This window comes from Epinephelus moara, chromosome 21, assembly GCF_006386435.1.
Source record: "Epinephelus moara isolate mb chromosome 21, YSFRI_EMoa_1.0, whole genome shotgun sequence".
In the NCBI taxonomy this organism is placed as follows: Eukaryota; Metazoa; Chordata; class Actinopteri; order Perciformes; family Serranidae; genus Epinephelus; species Epinephelus moara.
The window spans coordinates 37,361,810-37,369,862 of NC_065526.1; the positions used below are offsets into that span (position 1 = coordinate 37,361,810).

The 8,053-nt window shown below is 39.5% G+C and overlaps 1 protein-coding gene across 1 annotated transcript in view; it reads right to left on the reverse strand.

The window, feature by feature from the left end:
- The window catches only part of fam110b (family with sequence similarity 110 member B), an 80,901-nt gene that overhangs the window by 31,093 nt on the left and 41,755 nt on the right, over positions 1–8,053 (reverse strand). Inside the window, exon 2 of the mRNA XM_050074829.1 lies at positions 5,208–5,355. The gene's annotated coding sequence lies outside the window, so the exon portion shown is untranslated. The remainder of the gene's footprint in view (positions 1–5,207; positions 5,356–8,053) is intronic.

The following is an 8,053-nucleotide window of genomic DNA, read 5'->3' on the forward strand; positions in this document are numbered from 1 at the left end:
TATTCATGGGCGGGGATTTATGCTAATTGCTGATTACCGGGAGCGCGCTGTCACTTTACGATGGATTGGCATTCATGATCATACACACGTGTTTACGATCAAATCTGAGTTTCCCGCGGCGTTCCTGAATCCGGAGTAGGTTTTGAGTAGCGTAGGCTTTAATGTGCAAATCTACACACAGATTTACTCACTTTTCATGAATGAGACCCATTGTATGTAATGATACACATCAGTGACTGAGCTGTCTTAGTATGCTTTGTGGTAATAAGTTGGGATTATATATATGTACAGATGACCTGGTTTATCCATGAGCTGGCATCTAGAACTGCATATGATGTCTCTCTTCTCCACTCTCCACCTCCTCTCTTTCCTCTTGTTTTAGGTCTGTCTCAAAACTGGGCCTACAGCCAACAATCAATAACAAACACACACACACACATGGACCCTCTAGCTCTTTCTATTTCCCGTGTTAGCAGCATGTTGAGCAGAGGCAGCGGAGTACTGCTGGTAAACCAACCATGCTCCCAGCAGCAGGAACCATCACACTCCACATTCTCACCACTATTCATCATAGTTCTCTGTTCCCTTTCAAAGGTTGAGCTTTCCATTTATAATGACTGATTTACATAAGCCTCAACAAGATGCTGTTATACAATCACAAATAGACAGGGAGGAATAAAGTACGCTGATGCACATCAACATACTTCATTCAGCTGAGGGATATGGTCTCTTTACATATGGATATTTACGGTATTCTGCTTATAGGCTTACAGCAGAGGTGTTACTAATAACATTAATGAAGGTGTGCTAGTGACTCATTTCAATGAGTCACTCTAAACAACGTCGGCACCCTGGAGCTGTCTCACTCAAATGGAATGCGGCCATTATTGATGTTATTAGTTACACCTGTTGTTTTCTGCTTTGACAAGTCCAAACGTCTGCTGTGAAACAGGTCGATTCTCATTTCTGTCACACAGTATCGGTGTGTATCGGCCTAAATAACAGAAATGTCAGTTCAGAACGATCAAAGATATGTTTGAGGTCATTTAGAGATAGTTGTCCTTTTTACACAGAGATTGCAGTATAGAGCTGCTACTAAGTCCACAGTCCTTAGTAGATTTTAGTAGAAACTCTGAATCAGAAATTTGATTTAATCATGAATACTTCAAGAAAAAAAGGGCCTGCCTATAACATGCATGTCGGCAGCACTTTATAAACATTAACAGTGGCATAACATGGCAATAACAATCATTTACCATCCCTGTTATACGGCGGCTGATCCCATCCTCTGCTCGGAGGTTAAGGAGTCCTCGACCTCATTGTTTTCCCCATTTGCAGACATTCATGGCTGCTTTGAGTCAGCCGCTAACTGCTACAGCTACTTTTTAAATCTCCCGCGGTGGGTCGCACGCATAACTTGTGCTCAAAACATCACAACTGTCCTGCCCATGGTCCTGTCCTGCTGGCTGTCCTGTTTATACAGACCTCATTTCTATGGTATTACTACCTCCCATGGCAGCAACGGGAACACAAAAGGACAAAACTCTGTCCCCTGTTCCGTGATCGTACCTTATATACATTGTTCATCTACCATACAGCACTGACAAACTGAATTCCATCTCTATCAAACAAAAAAACAATCAAAGGAAAAACTGTCGAGCTGTCTGTTACGTTATTATAACAATCACATTATGCTAAATTGATGGCTTCAACAACAACAGGGTTGAACATGCCCCCAGTGAACATGCCCCCAGAACAACAGTAAAGTTTACCATTGCCTACCTACAGAGAGGAACAAGTTGCCACTCGTCTCGTCTAAAGTTAATAACGAAATATACCATATTAAAAAAATAAAGGGCACTGTGCCTCCCTCAAAATGGCACATGATTTGTCCCGTATTTTAGTTACCCTACTCTTATGCAGATATTACATTTTCACATGCCTGAAATGACATAAGAAATAATAAAACCACAACAGTGTTGAGTGCAGAGAAGTATTAAATCAGAATTTGCAGAAGAGAATAAGTTCTAGAATGATCACTTTGTCAGTACATGATATGCCTGTCTGTCTGTCTCTGTGTGACTGAATTCTCAACTTACAATAGAAAATAAACAGCAATGCCAATGGATGAGGAAAGTATTTGCTGCTCATACTGGGAATTGGCGATGCCTGCACTTGAGAATCTGGACATCAGTACTGACGAGACTGCTGCTCTTCAGAGACCGTGCATCACCGCTCACCCTGAGCACGCACACGTGAGCGCGGAGCACAGAAAAGCAGTCAGAGCTACAGGCTACAGTGAGGCTAAAAACAGAGTTCATATGACGTTTTTCGAAACAACTTTTTATGTCGGGGCTTCAGGACACTTGGATCACTACAGATGAGCATGTTGTAGATATTTTGTGGCTTCAATTTTGTGTTCTTGGACGTTAGTCTGGGGCGCCGTCAGCAATTAGGTGTGCTAGCTGCTCCCCCCACCGATCTCCGCAAGGGATGTGAGGACTCTAAAACTTCACCAGAGCCTCCATCGGCATATGGGTGAGTAGATAATGGCTGAATTTTCATTTTTGGGTGCACTATCCCTTTAATATGGCATTATATTTTACTCAGTAGATTTCTGATTTAACAAATCAGCAGTTATAAAAATGTGTAAACTGCACTGTTAAGGCAGACAAACAGAGCATTAGCTGGCAAATGGCATGTTTATTCACTTTAAATGGAGCTAAAATCAATACTGAATTATTAATTATTATTATATTTTATAATAATAATAATTATAATATAATATAATAATAATAATAATAATAATAATAATAATAATTATAATTATAATTATATTTTAAATGTTTGCCGAATGTGTAAGCATCTGTTAATTAGCTGAAAGAAATCATAAATAATCTTTTAAATGGAGTTGATATTTACCTTAAGTTAGCTCGGGCTCTGTTAAAGCTAATCGCTAATGCCCTTGGTTTAAAAGGCAAACAACCAATGCTTTGTAATGGCTGTCAGATATGACAGAGGTATGATCACGTTAAAACATCTCAGGTCCAACAGGTAGTGTACTCCACATGTTTTATTTCCAAATCGCTCTGGGAAAGAGGATAAGTGTACTGTTGGGTACCATTACCTTTAGAAAACACTGGGTTCAGCGTCGGAAGTCAGCCCATAATTCACGCAAGGTATCATGGGGGCTAGGAATAAGGTGGATACTAGCTATTGCATGACATTGAACCAGGGAATTCGTGTGTAAATCACGACAAAGGTAATTAATAAATTGTAACTGATATCCATTGGTATTACTTCAGTGGCGCTGGCACACAATTTCAGCACATTTTGTGCCACCACCACGTAATGTTCAGAGATTGTGGCCATTTCAAACATTACTTTGAGACCAGGCTGTAGGCTTCCCAACTACTCTGAAAAAGACTGAGATAAAGACAGACAGTTGGAGGATAAGAGAGAGGGGCACAAATATAAGAGGGAGCTTTGGAAAGAAAAATCAATACTTAGTGTCTTTTCAGTTTTCTATTGCAACACTCATTCCAAAATCACAGTCACTGTGAAGAACAACCGGATGACTTGTGACTTGACCAGTGTGCATCTCACCTTTGTCACAATCTCTGCACAGCTCTGCCACACTCTCTGAGTTCATCCCAATACCAGATTTCGCATCCATGTTTCCCTCACTTGCGTCTCTTCCTCGCATTTTAGCTCCGCCCTCATAGGACATGAGGGAGAAATGCAAGGATGAAATGCGAGGAGAGAAGAAATGAAGAAACATATCTTTAGAGAAATGAGACGTCCTTTCCTCTAAAGCGTCATATGAAGCGACGTCCGTTTGTAATGACGGCAGCAGCTGATTACAACTGGATCAGCGGTCAGGGGGCTTTATTAACAGTTATAGAAACTTTTAATGGAGTTTGTGTCTACACATACATAATGTTACATAAACATATATAATGATAAAGATACAGAAACAGTTCTCAGTATCAGAGCAGCAATGTTTTCTCTCCGTCTAACAATCACCTGCACATGAACAGCAGCCTGCGTTCTGTATTCATAATCTGTCCTGTGTCCTGCTCAGAGTCACACAATGTGTTTATATGATTTATTCATTATTTGCCTCTGTATTTATTGATATTCTGATTGTGAGTTCATTATTCAATAACCCAGATTATGATCACAATGTCTTTGAACACTGGAAATAATTTATTAGGTCAAATGTTTCAGGGAAAATTAAAATTCTATAACTCATCAACCTGACGCTCAGGAATGATCAGCCTCAGTGTGACTGACGTAGAAGTGTTTCTTGGTGACAGACGGACTCTCTGACTTTGATTGTATCCATAATTAAAGTTGATGAGGGAAATAACAGATCGCGGAGCAAAATCTTCCCAATAAATGAAAAAAAGTTTGTTTCCTTTTCTTGTTCAGATTTGTAACTTGATGGTGAATCAGAGAGCAAATAAAACATAAAATGTGGCAGTGATACACTGAGTTTAATCTCTCATCTGTCTGTGTGTGATCGAGGATGGAGGAGTCGAGGTAGGATATTGGGATGGATGCAGTAAGTATGTAAGTAAGCAAGTAAGTAAATAAGTAAGAAAGTAAGTAAGTCACTGACTGACTCACTCACTCACAACTTCTCCAGCAACACTAAGAGAGACACAGAGCTGCTTCTCTGTTTAATCTGTCTGTTCATTAGTCTACAGTGTGACATCGGTCTATATGTTGCATGCGCTATGTTAAATCAGTCTGTGAGATGAATGAAATGACCGCAGTAGCACACGTGCAGTACAGCACAGCGCTGCATTGCATGTGTGGGAGACGGAGCTGCTTGATTGTGTCAGGTGAGCGTTTGTTTGCTAGTTTGTGTGTGGGGTGGATCATAGCGTATCGCTGTTCTTCTTGGTAGTTGTGGTCTACTGTGTGACACTGACACAGTGCCTGGATGCAGGTGACAGATAGGTTTAAAAAAATGCAGCGACAACATAGACATTTCATATACAAGACCTATATAACACAGACTATGTGTCTCTCTCTCCCTCCCTCGGCCTTTCTCCCAAGGACTTATTGTCTGAGGCACTGTTGTGCTTACAAAGCTAAAACTTGAAAGAAAAAAAACCCCTGTCTTTTCTTCAGTCAGTAGTGGTTTATACACAGAAACAAGGAGAGCATCTACAAATGTGTCAGAAACAAAGTTGTACCAGTTTGGAGCTGTCCTGTTGGCGAGCACAATGGTCCTGATGGAGCCTGCTTGCTACTTCTATGTTCCCTGCTTTTGTTATTGGCTGTTGGAACTAGGCGCCTCCCCTTTCTCCTCCAGGTGCTGCAGGTTATCAGCAGGTGCTACAGCTGTCAATGAAACAAAGGACAAAACATTAAGAACCAATCACCAAAAGTCTGTCAGAGTCTCTCAAAGTCAAATTACTGATAGTGTTCTACAACAGAGTGCTGCCTTGACTCAAGATATGGAAGTGTCCCTAATGGTTAAGTCATTCAATAAGTCAGTTATTAAACTATAACATAAGATGAACCAGGAGGAGTGAACAGAAGGCAGAGCAGAGTGAAGGCCATTTAAATACATGACAGCAGGAAGGACAGAGTTAGATAAAGTCACCACATTGTTCATCACAGATATAAGTGTCTCAGAGTAGGAAACCAGTCCTCAAAGTCCTAACATTTCCCAGTGTGACACAAATTCAGTCCTAGGGCTGGGTATCACCACTGATTTCCTGAATCAATTTGATTTCGATTCACAAGGTCCCGATTTGATTGAATTCGATCCAATATGGATTCAATTGGGGATATTTCAGTTACAATACCAATTTTTGCAAGTATGTGAAAGAGATTCTCAGAGAACTAACACTGTAAATTTTACAAGGAATTATTTTTTGAAAAAGAATACATTTACAATAGGAATTAAACTGAATATTTTATGACTAAATGTTGTTTCTAGAGCAGCAACAGTAATACTAAAACAGCAAAGTCACAATATAAACCATGACCTCAGTGTCTCTGTCTGTGCGTTCCAATCCCCACACTACCATACTATGTAATACGCCTGAAAAAGATACAGTACATCCCAATACATAGTATGTCAAATGCAGTATGCCAAAAATACCAGGATGTTCCACTACATCTGGTCCTATTTTGCAGTATGCAAGCCAGCATGCTTTTCTGGCTATTCTGACCCACAATCATCTGCACAGCAGAAGATTAGTCACATCAACTGAGCCACAAACAGATGACAGCTCATAGACAGCTTGTTGACAGCAGACTGACAGCTCTCAGAAGCTGCGATGACAGCTGACAGCAAATTCAAGCAAGTGATGACCTGTCGAATAGTAATAATAGGAATGTAAACTGTTTAAATGAACAAAATAATCATAAAGATTATAAACAACAAAAGGACATAACTCTAAAAATAACAATGACAGAGAACTGCAGATGTAATTTCACTGTGGTGAATACATCAGAATCGAGCTTGTATGCAGTTAGAACTTCAAGGTTAAATCTACATACATTGCAAAGTAACAACAGCAGATCTCTCCATCACTGGCGAGCTTGGTGAACACTGTTTTGTTATATCTCCAAGGTAAACAATATTATGTGCAAGAGGGAAAGAAAAAGTATGAGATTCGGAACGCACCCTGTGTGTCTGTGTGTCATGCACATCCAGACCAAAGATCAAGTCCCCATAACCACTTTTATGTGTCATCAATGTCCGGAGCAATAATATTACACAGATATTTGAAACAGGGCATTGAATGAGTATGTATATTATTTAATGATGCAATGAACAATCTGATTTGTTATGGGATTCAATTGTTTAAAGGTACAGTATATTATTGTGGACGGAGTAATACATCCCAGCAAATATCAGTCACACACTTTTTTTACACAATAAAAATCTTTAAAGACGCCTGTTGCTAAATCATGGCAAAGAGCAGCCTTGACAACACCAGACAGTGATGCTGCAAGGTCCTTTTTCATGTCCTTGCAAAATCAGTGGTACTGAAACCTTGGTGACATTGTGACTACTTGCAAACAAAAAATACTGAGTGCATATTCACTGAATCACAGTTTGATTGATACCAGTCTTGGATGAGGTTTCATGGCTAAAAGTGGCTGCAATTTTTTTTTTCATATTCCCAAATTAACACAAATAACTTAAATATTAGGACTCATCTATGTGTGAAAGTACTCACTACCAACCCAGTCACCAGAAGAAAAAAATGCTGCCATTGTACATTTCTGCAAACCACGGATATGTTTTATTTGCACATTATTATGTATCAGATAAATTGAAACTTCCTGTTTCAACAATGCTGTGGTTAATGTGTCGTTAGGTTAAGGCACAACCAGGATATGGTTAGGACTGGTCATGTTCTGACTTAAAATACCTGGTTTCAGGGGCACAATCCTTGCTGATAAGCAGCAATGTCTGTGTAAAACTACTGCTTTTCATGGCACTATCCATGCTGGAAAAAGGCAAGGCAAGGCAAGGCAATTTTATTTATATAGCACCATTCATACACAAGGCAATTCAATGTGCTTTACAAGAGAAATACGTTAAGATAAAACATTAAAGGAACAATAGATCATTAAAAACAAAAGCTAAAAGCAAGAAAAACAGTGCAGAATATGCATTTAAAAAGCAAACATAAAGCAAAAGCAACAGCAGACAAACATAAAAACAATAGCTACAGATTATCCTAACAATAAGTTACATATCTAGTTCACTGGTAAGCTGCAGTAAATTGTAATGTTTTAAGCCCTAATTTAAATGAGTTGACAGTTTCAGCAGACCTCAGATATTCTGGAAGTTTGTTCCACAGGCGGGGAGCATAGAAACTAAAGGCTGCTTCACCTTGTTTGGTTTTGATTCTGGGAACACTGAGTAAACCTGTTCCAGATGATCTGAGGGGTCTGGATGCTTCATAACATACAAGTATATCGGAGATGTATTTAGGCCCGAGACCATTTAGTGCTTTATAGACAAGTAACAAGATTTTAAAGTCTATCCTTTGACACACAGGAAGCCAGTGCA